This window comes from Anabrus simplex, chromosome 2, assembly GCF_040414725.1.
Source record: "Anabrus simplex isolate iqAnaSimp1 chromosome 2, ASM4041472v1, whole genome shotgun sequence".
Taxonomy (NCBI): domain Eukaryota; kingdom Metazoa; phylum Arthropoda; class Insecta; order Orthoptera; family Tettigoniidae; genus Anabrus; species Anabrus simplex.
The window spans coordinates 144,014,631-144,030,597 of record NC_090266.1 but is presented as its reverse complement, the minus strand read 5'-3'; positions in this window follow the sequence as shown (position 1 = coordinate 144,030,597).

Sequence of the window (15,967 nt, the reverse complement as noted above, 5' to 3'; positions counted from 1 at the left end):
ACCGGCGATCGGCATTGGAGACATGACTTCATACATTTTTTTACTACGTAATTTTATGTTGTGTAAAATTTTTTAACTTTTAACTGTTATGAAAGAAGAGGGATGCTATTCAAATTCAACAGTCACAAAGTTTATTATCCATTCCATTGTTGACGAATAATGTACTGTAATGTGCCTTTCCCAGCCCACGGAGCGTAGAGTACGGTATGCTGGTCATTTCTACTTCAGAACAATACCTACAACTTATTTGGTACCGTACGTAGATCTTTCATATTGTTCTCTGTCGAGGTTAAATACTTTCGCCACAGGCTACTGCATCATAAATATTTCACAATGCACAGGAATCGGAAACCAGCGTAGCGGTCTGTCATAGTCAACCTCCGCTATTAGTAGACAGCTAGGCTACATTCTGTACTGTAGTACAAAGTAAGGAAATGTGAGAGTGACTGATGAAGCTGAACATTTATTTTCTATTCTAACAGCCGAGAAATGTTGAGATCGAAATCTGCAATAAAAAGAAAACGTGTACTTTTAACCATACAAAATAAAGTTAATATAATTGAATGGTTAAAGAAAGGTGAACTAGTCACAAATTTAGCATCAGAGTTCGGTGTGGGTGTGACAACAGTGCGGGACCTAATGAAGAATAAAGACAATGTGTTACAGTTTGCGGCGAGTTCTGACAGCTCGCATGGACTCGCTTAAAGGAAAACAATGAAAGCATCTGCTTTAAAAGAACTGGATGCTACGTTATTCATGTGGTTTCAGCAAAAGAGAGGCGAAGGTGTACCTAATAGTGGTCCTATGATAACAAGGCAGGCACAAATTTTTCACGAAAAGATGGGGTTCTCAGGGTCCTCACCAGTGTCCAATGGTTGGTTACAGAGATTTAAGGACAGACATGGCATTCGAGAATTAAACATCGAAGGAGAAAAACTAAGTGGTGACAGCAGTGCAGCAGAAAACTTTAGATACGAGTTTAAGTCCATAATTGAGAGATACTGTACCCTACAGGGCACATCAACACTGCAGGATCAATACTTACCTGCTCACCTGTTCTTACATACGGGCACCAGCTCAGCTGCAGTCGGCAGAAATGGTCGACAACTGGGTTCTTATGACGAGAGGATCATGGGGAACTCATACAATTACATTAAACTACGAAATGAGGAACACTTTCGCTGCGATCAGAATTTTTGAGCATAAGTTTGTATTCACAACTCAAATTATTTACAATGATTGCACCTGGAGTGCCCACATAAATGCCGCCAAAGGCTCACATCTACAGTTTAAAAAGAAAACAAAGAAAATACAATCTGGATGATGACGTTATGCTGAAGTTTGTCGATCTGTGAACCAGGAAAGAACGGATGTGTCCCCCACATGGAAACAGCATCACTATGCCTACGGCATAAAATGACATGATGGTAGAATTAAGGATATCAGCAGAAATCAGCGCTATTATGAAAGTTTCCTCCCAAATCGGGATATTTATATACACAAAAATAGCAGCACAATAAGTATAAAAGTAATCTCAGATAACCTGCTCTACCGCCCTATATTACATATTTACGTGGACGTGAACCCACGTCCACCAAGCAGAACTTTGTGTGAACAGATGGGCTCTCGTAACAATTACATCGCGCAGGATACCTTAAGAGTAATACGCAACCATAAGAAAGCAGAAACAACAAAAGAGAAAGGAAAGGAGGTAAACGTTTAAATGAATGAAGCAACAGTGTCTCCAAAAAGCTGTTCTGCCAGAAGACAGACGACCTTCCACCGGGCTATACAAAGATGGCCGCTCGAACCCCAAGGCGCGGGCCGTGCATTGACCTGTTTCGTCTAGCCATGAGAGGCTCGCCCTCACCAAAAAAAATATTTCATAAACACCGACCACCTGTGACCCAGTATCCTGGTTCTTGGGCTCCCAGCGCTAACTTCACAAAGGGGGCTTTTATTTATCTACACTTGACAAAGCAATGGCCACATAAATAAGTGAGGAAAATACATCTCACTCTATGTATCCGATTTCACTAACAAACCACCACAGGCCCCATTTATATCATATAAAGTATTCTACCATACTATACCCCAATAAAAACAACATCGTTGGTACATACGACGGGTTCACAGTAACCTTAGGTCTGCGGTTCACGCCCTGTTTGGCAGAGTCGCACAGAGTCAAAAATAACATTTATGTCTCCACCTGTGTTATAGATTACGTTCATCAAAGTTGCATAAATAGAGCCATGCATATGATCGAGATACAATCAGCATGCACAAATAACATCATGCAGATATGTCTGCCCTTCCCCCGGAATATAATGGTACTTACTCATAGTGATCCTAACCCTACAAGGAAAATGTATTCACCGACCGACCCAAAAGAAAATGTCCGGTCTATCGTACTCAAACAATACGTATCAACTAGGCACACTACCTCTTGCCGCGTTAACAAAATTACATCATTGTCTGGTTTACATAAAAAAAAATCTATCTACCCTTACCCTTTAGATATATCAAAACTATCTTAATATGCAGCCTGATGGGCCACAATCAAATCCTATATTAATATTTACAAGTTTAATTCTACTATCTCTGCGTGACTCCCTAACTCTATTACATGTCTAGGAAATCATGGTCCACTTATCTCGTTATGATGACCTCCTCTTCTCCCCCTCCGGGTAGGCTATAGTGATTTAGCCCATCATGGTGGAGGTCTCGTCCAGGGTCGATTCTTGGAGTCCGATCTCCCCGTCCCGCTGGTCCATGGTGCTGTCTTCCTCTTGAGGGATGCCTCGTTCAAGGTAGCGTCTTTGAAGCCACGTTCTGAAGTTCTTGCACCTCACTTCCCTCGGAATATGTCTCGACCTCTTACTACAATGAAATGTTCACTTTAAACACAACGCATCATTCTGGACTTTCATTTAGGTTGAGCCATTGAATTATAGGTTATACTGGAATGCTGACTGCAGTGGTAGCTCTCGCAGAAAACTGCTTCCTGTTCCTTGGCTAGTCACGCCCCCTCGTGTACGGCAAAGTTGACTAGATACAGAGCCTGGAAGTTAGCTGATGTATTGTGTTTAATGGACTCTTTTGTTAATATCTGACCGTACGTCAAATTTGTGATACAATCAAGATGCCTATTTTTCGTATAGCATACGGTTGCGCTAACAGGTAGCCGAAGAAACTATTTGTGACCTCACAAAAGCTTCATTTCCACAGGTAAGCAATCTCAGCATTATCTCACTGCAAAGCTATATATGTGGTATTTTAAAACGATAATTACTATTTTCTTCCGGTTTGGCTCTTGTCATTAGGTATTCTATGTCTATGGAGATATCTCACATGATACTTTGGCATATTAAATGTCGTACGTTACGTTTTATAGGTTATAGTCAGAATGATATTGTTACATTTTAAAACGATAATTACTATTTTCTTCCGGTTTGGCTCTTGTCATTAGGTATTCTATGTCTATGGAGATATCTCACATGATACTTTGGCATATTAAATGTCGTACGTTACGTTTTATAGGTTATAGTCAGAATGATATTGTTACATAATTTATAATTTCAATTGCAGATTTCCGTGGAAACGTCCGGAAATATTAAAAAAGTGAGTTATAGCTGTGAGAAGGAAATACTGGACCCGAACAAAATGGGAGATGTTCGATACATTTTCAACTTTTGTGAAATCATTTCAAAAAAGACTAAGGAAACAACTGATAGGGAATCTGGCACCTGGGTTGGCGCCCTAATTGCAGATCAATTATTTTGTAACGTGTATATATTTTGTTTATTAAGTGTATATTCCAATGCGAAGTTGTGTGTGTATGTATTAATATGTATACATGCATACGCATGCTGCCTTTGTCCTGATAATAAATATGGTTCAAAACCTGATTACAATGTATTTTCAATTGACCATCATTCGCAGATATTTCCCGTCTAAACTCACTAAGCCATAATTTTTTATGCATATGTTTCGTTTGTATGGCGTCTATTTTATTGCCTTTCTAGTGTAGGTATCGGTCTCGAGAGCCAAGAATAACGGCCGAGAGGATTCGTCGTGCTGACCCCACGACACCTCCTAATCTGCAGGCCTTAGGGCTGAGCAGCAGTCGCTTCGTAGGCCCTGGCCCTTCGAGGCTGTAGCGCCAGGGGTTTGGTACTTGTTTTTAATGTAGGTATACGCATTTACTGTCTTGTGATCCCTTGAAGAAAAAATGTTTGAGAATAATCAGGCCTAGAAATATTTTCTTTTTATCCAATATTCCTAGCCATATTGTTTCAAATTGCTATTAATCCTCTGAAATATATATTTCACCGTTAATCAGGTGAAATCTGCAAGAGACATTCCGCCTAAATGTTTAAAATTCGCCAAGATACCTATGTCTCATCGCATGTACGTATATGTCAATCATGCCTCCATGCCGTACAGCTAGTCGCCCCGGAAGCTGCACTTCGCTCCCATACAGTCAGCGTTCCAGTATTACCTACAGTTCAGTGGGTTGAGCTAGCATACAGCTCTAACACTTTGCAAGATTACAACTCCTTGTCCTCAATTCTCGTATAACCGAATACTCACTAACTTGTGCACTATGCCATAAACTATTTTCAGCCCTAGAAAACTATCTACTCAGTTATTGTGTTTTCATGCCCACTTAATTCGGATTCACAAGTCTATCAGAGGATGGATATAGACCTCCTTAGCCTATTGTCCACACTTCCTCGGCACCTCGGGAGCTTCACCCCTACCGCTATTTATCGGAGTCTATAAGTACGGCGTTCCTTTGTTGCCGATACAATTAGCCACATGCGACCTCACTGATAGGTATCTGAACATTGTCACATCTATGAATCTACCACCTGTAACTCTGTAGATCACCGATCCACTGGATCAAAGTTACCGCAATGCAATAATTACTCACTGTCTTTGTTCTGAACAAAAGGGTTTCTGGTGCAATCTAGGCAGATACGCGACGCGTACAGGCAGCAATATGATCGTCGACTGGATGCCCCTTTCCATAACTCTCAGCTCTTATAGGAGGCAACATACCAAGGGACGCCCGGGAATCCACCGAGAAACATCTCGAGTCTGGAATGCGGCCACTCCAGATCTTCCCACGGTGGTTCTGCTTGCTGCGTGTTTATTGGTCTAATTATATATTAATAAACCTTGAGGTATCTATGGCTTCGTAAAATTCTGGCATTCATTTCCATCTTTTTATTTTCCTGAGAAACCTTCAATTATACAAATTAGGGCTCGATTCCCGTAGTGTGGTGACCCTGTCTGCTCTCGCTTAAAATTCTGTTAGGTTGGCGCTGGGACTTCTCATAACAAAATCTTATCTCTCTTTCTCTCTTCCACATATACTCTTTCTCACTTGTACACAGCCGCACCCTGCCTCGGGAATTACCTTCTCGATTCCCGCGCTCTATATAGCATCACGCCCTTACAAGCAGCGTCCTACATATGAATAGTAACACAGTAAAGGTTTCCACCTATTCAGTACTAATATGTATTTACAATGTTATAACTTACATGGAACTAGTTTCGACCCACCTAGGGGGTCATCATCAGCCATATTAAAGCATACCTAAGTTTTTGTCGAATCCTAAAACATGTTATTTTTAACTGTAATAATCGTATGGATTTTATAATTGAAGGGTCAGGGGAAAAAAGCAGGAGAGTCAATATTTATGCAACTTGAGAAAAAGCAACTTTTGTGCTCGACTTCCCTAGTTCCTTCCCCTAACAGCGAAACTTTGAGTGCTAATTTCTCCTGACTCGCCTGCTTGTTTTTCATTTCTGACCTCTCAATAGATGCGGATGATCACTCTGTAGCGCACTGTAACAATATCTTAATTTCGATGAAAAAGTGACTTACCTGGTTTTTTCCCCCGACCCTTCAATTTATAAAGTGAAGTTTGGTAATGAGATGAGAAATGTTAGTATGGTACAGGTGAGTAGTAAATAATAATATATATACAGACAAGTTTGGAACAAAGTACTAGTGAGGTGCTTAGAGTTGTAAAAATATAACCTCGTGGATGTCAGTAGCCCTCGTACTAAAGAAACAATGTAAAATAACACATATAAACATATATACAAGTGTGTACAAAGTCTGGAGAGTAAAGAGTGATACTCTTTTAATGTCGAGTCGGCTTGACACTGATCACTTAAGCGGAGAAATTAGGTATTTGGTGTATTAAAGCTGTGTTGGTCGGTTGCGTTGTTGATTGTTGGACGTGAAGTTATTTTTGAATTTCTGGTTGAGAAGAAGGTGGAAACTGCGCGTGGATATATTGATTCTCAGTTCTTAGCGGAAACCAAATTGGACCTGTTTAAATGGAGAAAGTCGGTAAAAACAAAAAATGGAGATAGGAAAAGGTTAACATAAAGTGAAAGGACGCTTACCTTGCGCTGCGGTGTGTGTAGTACAGCTGATGGTGTGTGATTGGTGGCAGGAGAGAAGTGTGGGCAGAGAAGAGGGCAGGCGCGTGCGGGTTAGGAGGGGGTTAGGAAGAGTGGGGGTGGTTTGGGGTGAGGTGGGGGTGGGGAGCTTTTAAGGCGGGGCTGAAGGGTGCGGGAAAAAGGGTAATTGTCCCGGAAAAGTACCTTTGATTAGACTTAGGATTGAGTTTTGGTTGGCTGCATTATTGTTTCTGAGGAAAGTGATGAATAGATCAAAGAGCTCTGCGCAATATTTTTACTGCGTTAAATATCCATTCTCGCGATTAAACAGAATGGTACATTTGCCTCCCTACACACCAAAGAAAAATATGAAAAAATTTATCTTTTTGTATTTTTCTTTGCGTCTGACATTCAACGCTCGTGTGCCCCTTTCTTACGTTCCAAGCTATCCTGTGGTGCTTTCGGAGCTTGCTCCAATAATTCCTCACGTTCCTTCCTGATTTCATAGTAAGCATCTAACAAGGCTAAAAATTTTCTTTGATGTCCCAAACATGCATTACGTTCAACTTCGATGACTTCCTCTATCGAGCTACTCTTCGGCTCCATTTCTTCTGCTTCTACCATATTTAGAGACGTTTCATTCGGGTCATTCCCAAGGTTTGAATTTTCTCCGTCTTGTGCCTCTGCGAATTCTTCTGCACCTACCACGTCTTCTTCATCATCTTCTTCTCCTTCATCCATCTCTTCATTCTCTCTATTATCCTCGATTGGCTGTTGTCCTCCGGGAAAATAAACCTTAAGATTCGATGAATTAAATACCTTCTGAGTTCTACCATCTAGACTCTGTACTCTATAGGCATTATTATCGTAACACTGAATTATACGATAAGGTCCCACATACAGTTCGGCAAATTTATGGTAAAACCTAGTCGATGGTTGGCTCGGAGTAGGGCGCCGAATGAGAACTAATTCATTAACTCGTAAGGGGAGGTGGAAACGCCTCCTTCTGGTCCTTCTCATCCTACGTTCGGCCTGTGCTTTCAGCTGGTCAGCGGCCTTCCTCACAGACATCTTTTGTGACATTCTCGTGTCGGTGGGGCACGGAATAACGCCCTCCCACGGTCGGCGGGGGTAGACATTGTGGTGTAAAACTGAAGGAATTTGCGCCGTAGCTTCATGTCGTGTTGAATTTATGGACTCTGTAATGATGGGTATCACACTCAACCACTTATAATGTTCTCGTGGGCAATAGATACGACAGTACTTAGCAATCTCTCGCATTATTCTTTCACTGGGATTTGCTTTGGGTTGCCGTATGCTACATAGCACGTGTTTGATTCCCAAACATTCTAGTTCCCCTTTAAAAGCCTCAGAGGTGAACTGCGCACCGTGGTCCGATAATAGACTCTCAGGTTTCCCCACGGAAGGAATTATCTTGTTTTTCAACTGATTTAGCGCCGTTCGGGTATTTGCTTTCCGTACCGGACACAGTGTTGCATATTTACTGAAAACATCCATGCAGACTAATATGTATTTAAAACCTCTACTTGCTGCGGGGACTGGCCCATACCAATCTACTGCGATGAGTTTTCTTGGCTCCGTAGGGAGTAACGGTTTCGGCTTTTGCTTTAGTAGGTAGGGGTTCGGATTCACCTGTTGGCATATATCGCAGGTCTTAAGCAACTGCTGAACTGAAGGCCTCAACTTAGGAAAAACGAAAGCTTCTTGTAGTGTCGCAGTAACCTTATCAATACCTGCATTTCCTGTAGCATGGTGTGTAAGCCAAATTAAACCTGTCTGTAAATAGGAAGGTACAACTATTCGTAACCGGGCGTGTTCTTCATCCACAAACTTATGTAACATTCCGTTAAGGAAATGGTAGGATGCAGCCTTCTTCTCTGCCTCAATATATTCTGGGGTTCCTTGTTGTAATTCTTTCTTAAAATACTTCACCATGAGACTAGTAACGCGGTCTTCTAATTGCTCTTGCCCTATGTTTCGCAGCTGGTCTAAAACTTCCTGATCTTCCTGTCCCAGTGTTGTCAAGTTTATCGAGACTTCTTCCGGATTCTGATTACGGCTCAACGCATCTGCCAGTACATTCATTTTCCCCGGACAGTGCTCAAAAGTTAAATCAAACTGCTGGACATAAAGCGCCCATCTAGTAACTCGGCCGCTTGCCAGATTTGTCTTTAATACAAAAGTGAGAGCCTTATGGTCTGTTCGGATTATGACAGGAAAACCATAAACATATTTCCTCCAACAACAAAAGAGAAAGGAAAGGAGGTAAACGTTTAAATGAATGAAGCAACAGTGTCTCCAAAAAGCTACTCTGCCAGAAGACAGACGACCTTCCACCGGGCTATACAAAGATGGCCGCTCGAACCCCAAGGTGCGGGCCGTGCATTGACCTGTTTCGTCTAGCCAAGAGAGGCTCGCCCTCGCCAAAAAAAAATTTCGTAAACACCGACCGCCTGTGACCCAATATCCTGGTTCTTGGGCTCTCAGAGCTAACTTCACAAAGGGGGCTTTTATTTATCTACACTTGACAAAGCAATGGCCACATAAATAAGTGAGGAAAATACATCTCACTCTATGTATCCGATTTCACTAACAAACCACCACAGGCCCCATTTATATCATATAAAGTATTCTACCATACTATACCCCAATAAAAACAACATCGTCGATACATACGACGGGTTCACAGTAACCTTAGGTCTGCGGTTCACGCCCTGTTTGGCAGAGTCGTACAGAGTCAAAAATAACATTTATGTCTCCACCTGTGTTATAGATTACGTTCATCAAAGTTGCATAAATAGAGCCATGCATATGATCGAGATACAATCAGCATGCACACATAACATCATGCGGATATGTCTGCCCTTCCCCCTGGAATATAATGGTACTTACTCATAGTGATCCTAATCCTACAAGGAAAATGTATTCACCGACCGACCCAAAAGAAAATGTCCGGTCTATCGTACTCAAACAATACGTATCAACTAGGCACACTACCTCTTGCAGCGTTAACAAAATTACATCATTGTCTGCTTTACATAAAAAAAAAATCAATCTACCCTTACCCTTTAGATATATCAAAACTATCTTAATATGCAGCCTGATGGGCCACAATCAAATCCTATATTAATATTTACAAGTTTAATTCTACTATCTCTGCGTGACTCCCTAACTCTATTACATGTCTAGGAAATCATGGTCCACTTATCTCGTTATGATGACCTCCTCTTCTCCCCCTCCGGGTAGGCTATAGTGATTTAGCCCATCATGGTGGAGGTCTCGTCCAGGGTCGATTCTTGGAGTCCGATCTCCCCGTCCCGCTGGTCCATGGTGCTGTCTTCTTCTTGAGGGATGCCTCGTTCAAGGTAGCGTCTTCGAAGCCACGTTCTGAAGTTCTTGCACCTAACTTCCCTCGGAATATGTCTCGACTTCTTACTACAATGAAATGTTCACTTTAAACACAACGCATCATTCTGGACTTTCATTTAGGTTGAGCTAGCATACAGCTCTAACACTTTGCAAGATTACAACTCCTTGTCCTCAATTCTCGTATAACCGAATACTCACTAACTTGTGCACTATGCCATAAACTATTTTCAGCCCTAGAAAACTATCTACTCAGTTATTGTGTTTTCATGCCCGCTTAATTCGGATTCACAAGTCTATCAGAGGATGGATATAGACCTCCTTAGCCTATTGTCCACACTTCCTCGGCACCTTCGCCCCTACCGCTATTTATCGGAGTCTATAAGTACGGCGTTCCTTTGTTGCCGATACAATTAGCCACATGCGACCTCACTGATTAGTATCTGAACATTGTCACATCTATGAATCTACCACCTGTAACTCTGTAGATCACCGATCCACTGGATCAAAGTTACCGCACTGCAATAATTACTCACTGTCTTTGTTCTGAACAAAAGGGTTTCTGGCGCAATCTAGGCAGACGCGCGACGCGTACTGGCAGCAATATGATCGTCGACTGGATGCCCCTTTCCATAACTCTCAGCTCTTATAGGAGGCAACATACCAAGGGACGCCCGGGAATCCACCGAGAAACATCTCGAGTCTGGAATGCGGCCACTCCAGATCTTCCCACGGTGGTTCTGCTTGCTGCGTGTTTATTGATCTAATTATATATTAATAAACCTTGAGGTATCTATGGCTTCGTAAAATTCTGGCAATCATTTCCATCTTTTTATTTTCCTGAGAAACCTTCAATTATACAAATTAGGGCTCGATTCCCGTAGTGTGGTGACCCTGTCTGCTCTCGCTTAAAATTCTGTTAGGTTGGCGCTGGGACTTCCCATAACAAAATCTTATCTCTCTTTCTCTCTTCCACATATACTCTTTCTCACTTGTACACAGCCGCACCCTGCCTCGGGAATTACCTTCTCGATTCCCGCGCTCTATATAGCATCATGCCCTCACAAGCAGCGTCCTACTGCGCAATATTTTTACTGCGTTAAATATCCATTCTCGCGATTAAACAGAATGGTACAATACATTTTCCTTCCAAGTCAAGTGTACAATGCCGATGAAACTGGACTTTATTGGAAGTGCTTACCCAGTAAAATACTAGCAGCTGCTGAAGAGAAATCAGCTCCTGGTCACAAATCTAGTAAAGAGTGCGTTACCATCTTGTGCTAAGCGTATGCTAGTTTCAACCATAAATTAAAATTTGCTGTTGTTGGTAAAGCAAAAAATCCGTGTTCTTTCAAAGAAACAGTGATGAAATATTTCCCAGTAGATTATTGTCATAACAAATCTGCATGGACGACACACAATATTTTCAGGACTTGGTTCCATAATAAGTTTGTTCCGCGGGTTCGAGATTTCTTGCCGTCCAAAAGCTTGCCATTAAAGGCCGTCCTTTTTCTTGATAATGCACTCTCTCACCCTGTTGATAGAGTTGAAATCAGAGGATGGAAACATTTTTGTTTCCTATTTGCCACCTACTGTAACTTCCTTAATTCAGCCGATGGACCAAGGTGTCATCGCAACCTTTAAAGCGCATTATAAGAAGAAATTTCTAGGCCTCTTACTTTCTGAAGAAACGTCGATGGTTGAGTTCTGGAAAAAGCTCAATCTTAAAGAAGCAGTTTATCTTGCCCAGAAATCATGGGATCTAGTAACCGCTCAGAACATCACTCAATCATGAAGAAAATTGTATGTTGATGTCGAAGAGCTCGCCGACGATTTTCACGGGTTAACTGATGAAGATGAAAATGAGGGATTGATGATCAAAGATATCCTGAATACTATTGAAAATGACATTCATTTTGGAGAAGTGGATGAAAGTAACATTGAGGAGGGCTTCATACTGACGATGTATTGCCTGTGCAGCACATTTTAACTGATGACGAAATAGTAAATAAAAGTGCGAACAGGAACTCTGCAGTCAGCTGCGAAGTGACGAGTGAAAGTGAGGGGGATGGGGAAGAAGAGTGCGTCACAAACAAGCGCGTATTGCTTCAGACCGCACTGGAGTCAGCTGAAGCGTTAATGGAATTCTTGGAGCAAGAGGATGATACGGATTTTTCAGACATTCTTGTAATTAGAAAGCTCAGAATGGACATTAAGTAGAAAATAAGTTGTAGGGAGCGCAATAAAAGAGTAACGGATTTTTTTAAAGCAGCTTAAATGACAAGGTAAATTAATTGTTTATGGTCTTCTGGTAATTTAGGTGAATATTTAGTATGTATTGTTGTAGCTTTGACTACATTTAGGTTTTAAAGAGGGTTTTATGCACTGCATTTTAAGGTTATAGAGTGTATATTTTATGTACTTTAAAGTCCATTAAAATTAGTAGAATGGATTATCCAATTTTTTAAATTAACCATTCACCCTTTCCCGGGCATTAGAACGGATAATCGAGGTTTTACTGTATAGAGCATGATAATTCTCCAACCCACATTTCAACAAGCCAGATATAGCCGTCACAAGGACTAAGGTTGTTCCCTGTTAGTCAAACTATAAAGTATTGCAATAATAGCTTCAAGTGTGCTGTCAAATACATTATCATTCTACATATCAATTCAAAATAACAAACTGTACTTATATTTTATATGTATTTAACAAGTGCACAACAATCAATTCAAGCAATCACTACTGATCTTGATTTAGGGCAGTCGCCCAGGTGGCAGATTCCCTGTCTGTGGTTTTGCTAGCCTTTTCTTAAATGATTGCAAAGAAGTTGGAAATTTATTGAACATATCCCTTAGTAAGTTATTCCAATCCCTAACTCCCCTTCCTATAAAACAATATTTGCCCCAATTTGTCCTCTTGAATTCCAACTTTTTCTTCATATTGTGTTCTTTCCTACTTTTAAAGACACCACTCAAACTTATTCGTCTATTAATGTCATTCCACACCATCTCTCCACTGCCAGCTCAGAACATACCACTTAGTCAAGCAGCTCGTCTCCTTTCTCCCAAGTCTTCCCAGCCCAAACTTTGCAACATTTTTGTAACGCTACTCTTTTGTCGGAAATCACCCAGAACAAATTGAGCTGCTTTTCTTTGGATTTTTTCCAATTCTTGAATCAAATAATCCTGGTGAGGGTACCATACACTGGAACCATACTCTAGTTGGGGTCTTACCAGAGACTTATATGCCCTCTCCTTTACATCCTTACTACAACGCCTACATACCCTCATAACCATGTGCAGAGATCTGTACCCTCTATTTATAATTCCATTTGTGTGATTACCCCAATGAAGATCTTCCCTTATATTAAGACCAAGGTACTTACATTGATCCCCGAAGGGAACTTTCACCCCATCAACACAGTAATTAAAACTGGAACACTTTTCCTATTTGTGAAACTCACAACCTGACTTTAAACCCCGTTTATCATCATACCATTGTCTACTGTCCATCTCACAACATTATCGAGGTCATTTTGCAGTTGCTCACAATCTTGTAACTTATTTATTACTCTGTACAGAATAACTGCATCTGCAAAAAGCCTTATCTCTGATTCCACTTCTTTACACATATCATTGATATATATAAGAAAACATGAAGGTCCAGTAATACTGCCTTTAGGAATTCCCCTCTTAATTATTACAGGGATAGATAAAACTTTGCCTACTCTAATTCTCTGAATTCTATTTTCTAGAAACTTAGCCACCCATTCAGTCACTCTTTTGTCAATTCCAATTGCATTCATTTTTGCCAGTAGTCTCCCATGATCTAACCTATCAAACGCTTTACACAGGTCAATTGTGATACAGTCCATTTGACCTCCTGAATCCAGGATATCTGCTATATCTTGCTGGAATCCTATAAGTTGAGCTTCAGTGGAATAACCTTTCCTAAAACCAAACTGCCTTCTATCGAACCAGTTATTAATTCCACAAACATGTCTAATATAATCAGAAAGAATGCCTTCCCAAAGCTTACATGCAACACATGTCAAATTTACTGGCCTGTAATTTTCAGCTTTATGTCTATCACACTTTCCTTTACACACAGGGGCTACTATAGCAACTCTCCATTCATTTGGTATAGCTCCTTCATGCAAACAATAATCAAGTAAGTACTTCAGATATGGTACTATATCGCAATCCATTGTCTTTAGTATATCCCCCAAAACCTTATCAATTACAGCTGCTTTTCTAGTTTTCAACTTTTGTAGCTTACTGTAAATGTCATTGTTGTCATAGCTTTAGTCACCTCCTCTATCTAGACATTATCCTTGTAACCAACAATCTTTACATACTGCTAACTGAATACTTCTGACTTTTGAAGATCCTCGCATACACACTCCCCTTGTTAAATAATAATTCCTGGAATATCCTTCTTGAAACCTGTTTCTGCCTTAAAGTACCTATACATACTCTTCCATTTTTCGCTAAAATTTGTATGACCACCAATTATGCTTGCCATCATGTTATCCTTAGCTGACTTCTTTGCTAAATTCAATTTCCTACTAACTTCCTTCTATTTCTCCTTACTTCTGCAGCCATTTCTAACTCTATATCTTTTCAACCTGCACCTCCTTCTTAGATTCTTTACTTCTCTATTATAATATATTGGATCTTTACCATTCCTTACCACCTTTAAAGATACAAACCTATTTTCTCATTCCTCAACAATTGCTTTAAACCCATCCCAGGGTCTGTTTTAATTTTTATTTATTGTTTTCCCACTGATGATAGTTACTTTTTAAAAACTCCCTCATGCCTGTTTTATCAGCCATATGGTACTGCCTAATAGTCTTAATTTTAATATCTTTCTTTCTTTCACATTTATTTTTAACTACCACAAAAACAGCTTCTGTTTCTCTATAGAGCCCACTTGGTTTTACCAGCACCACATCCAGAATATTCTTCCCTCTAGTTGGTTCCATCACTTTTTGAATCAGATGCCCTTAATTTATTTGCCATTTGTTGGTCATGCTTTCTGTCGTTTGCATTACCTTCCCAATTGACATTTGGTAAATTGAGATCACCCACTACAATCATGTTCCTTTCCTTATCGTTTCCCACATAGCTGATTATCTTATCAAATAATTCTGAACCAGCGTCTGCGTTACCCTTTCCCGGTCTGTACACTCCAAAGACATCAAGTTGCCTATTATCTTTAGAGATAGAGTTTCATGTTTGTCATCTTTCTTTTCGTAGCTTACAAATTCTTCTTCATCAGAATGAATAATCCCCCTCCTACCAGTCCTATCCTATCTCTACGATACACACTCCAGTTTTATGAGAAAATTTCTGCATCCATTATATCATTTCTCACCTATGATTCAACTCCTATTACAATATGTGGTAAGTATATATCCATTACATTATGTAATTCTATTCCTTTCTTTACAATACTTCCACAGTTGAGCACTAACATTTTTATGTCATCCCTACTTGATTTCCAGTTCCCTGTTCCCTTATCACCGCTCCCTAGGCCACCCCATTTCCCTGAATGTACTTCCCTACAACCCTTCTGAACAAATTTCGTAACTTATATGTACCACTGCGTTTTAAATGAAGGCCATTTGAGCGCAAATCTCTATCTCCTACCCACCCATCAGGATCTATAAATCTCACTCTCAGTTTCCCACATACCCACTCCATAGTCTCATTTAAATCCCCAATCACCTTCCAGTCAGTATCCCTCCTACACAGTATTCCATTGATAACAATCTCCGCTTCCATAAAACTTCACCTGTACTGCATTTACCAGATCCCACACATCCCCAACTATGTTGGTACTTATAGCTGTTTGTCTTACGATGTTAGTACCAACGTGAAACACTACCACCTTCTCCTTCTCTCTTACTTTCCTCAACATCTGCCTTAACCTAATTCCTGGATATCACTCTACCCTGGTACCCTTTCCTCCAAACAATTTCCCGACATGTCTAACAATGGAATCCCCTACAACCAGAGCCTCAACCCTACTTACCTCATTTAATCCCCTCCCCTCCTGGTCAGTCCTATCTTTCCTGACAGCTGCAGAAGCTACTTCCTCCTCCATTTTCTCCATCCCATGACCCTGTTCCACCCATCTCTTCCTATCC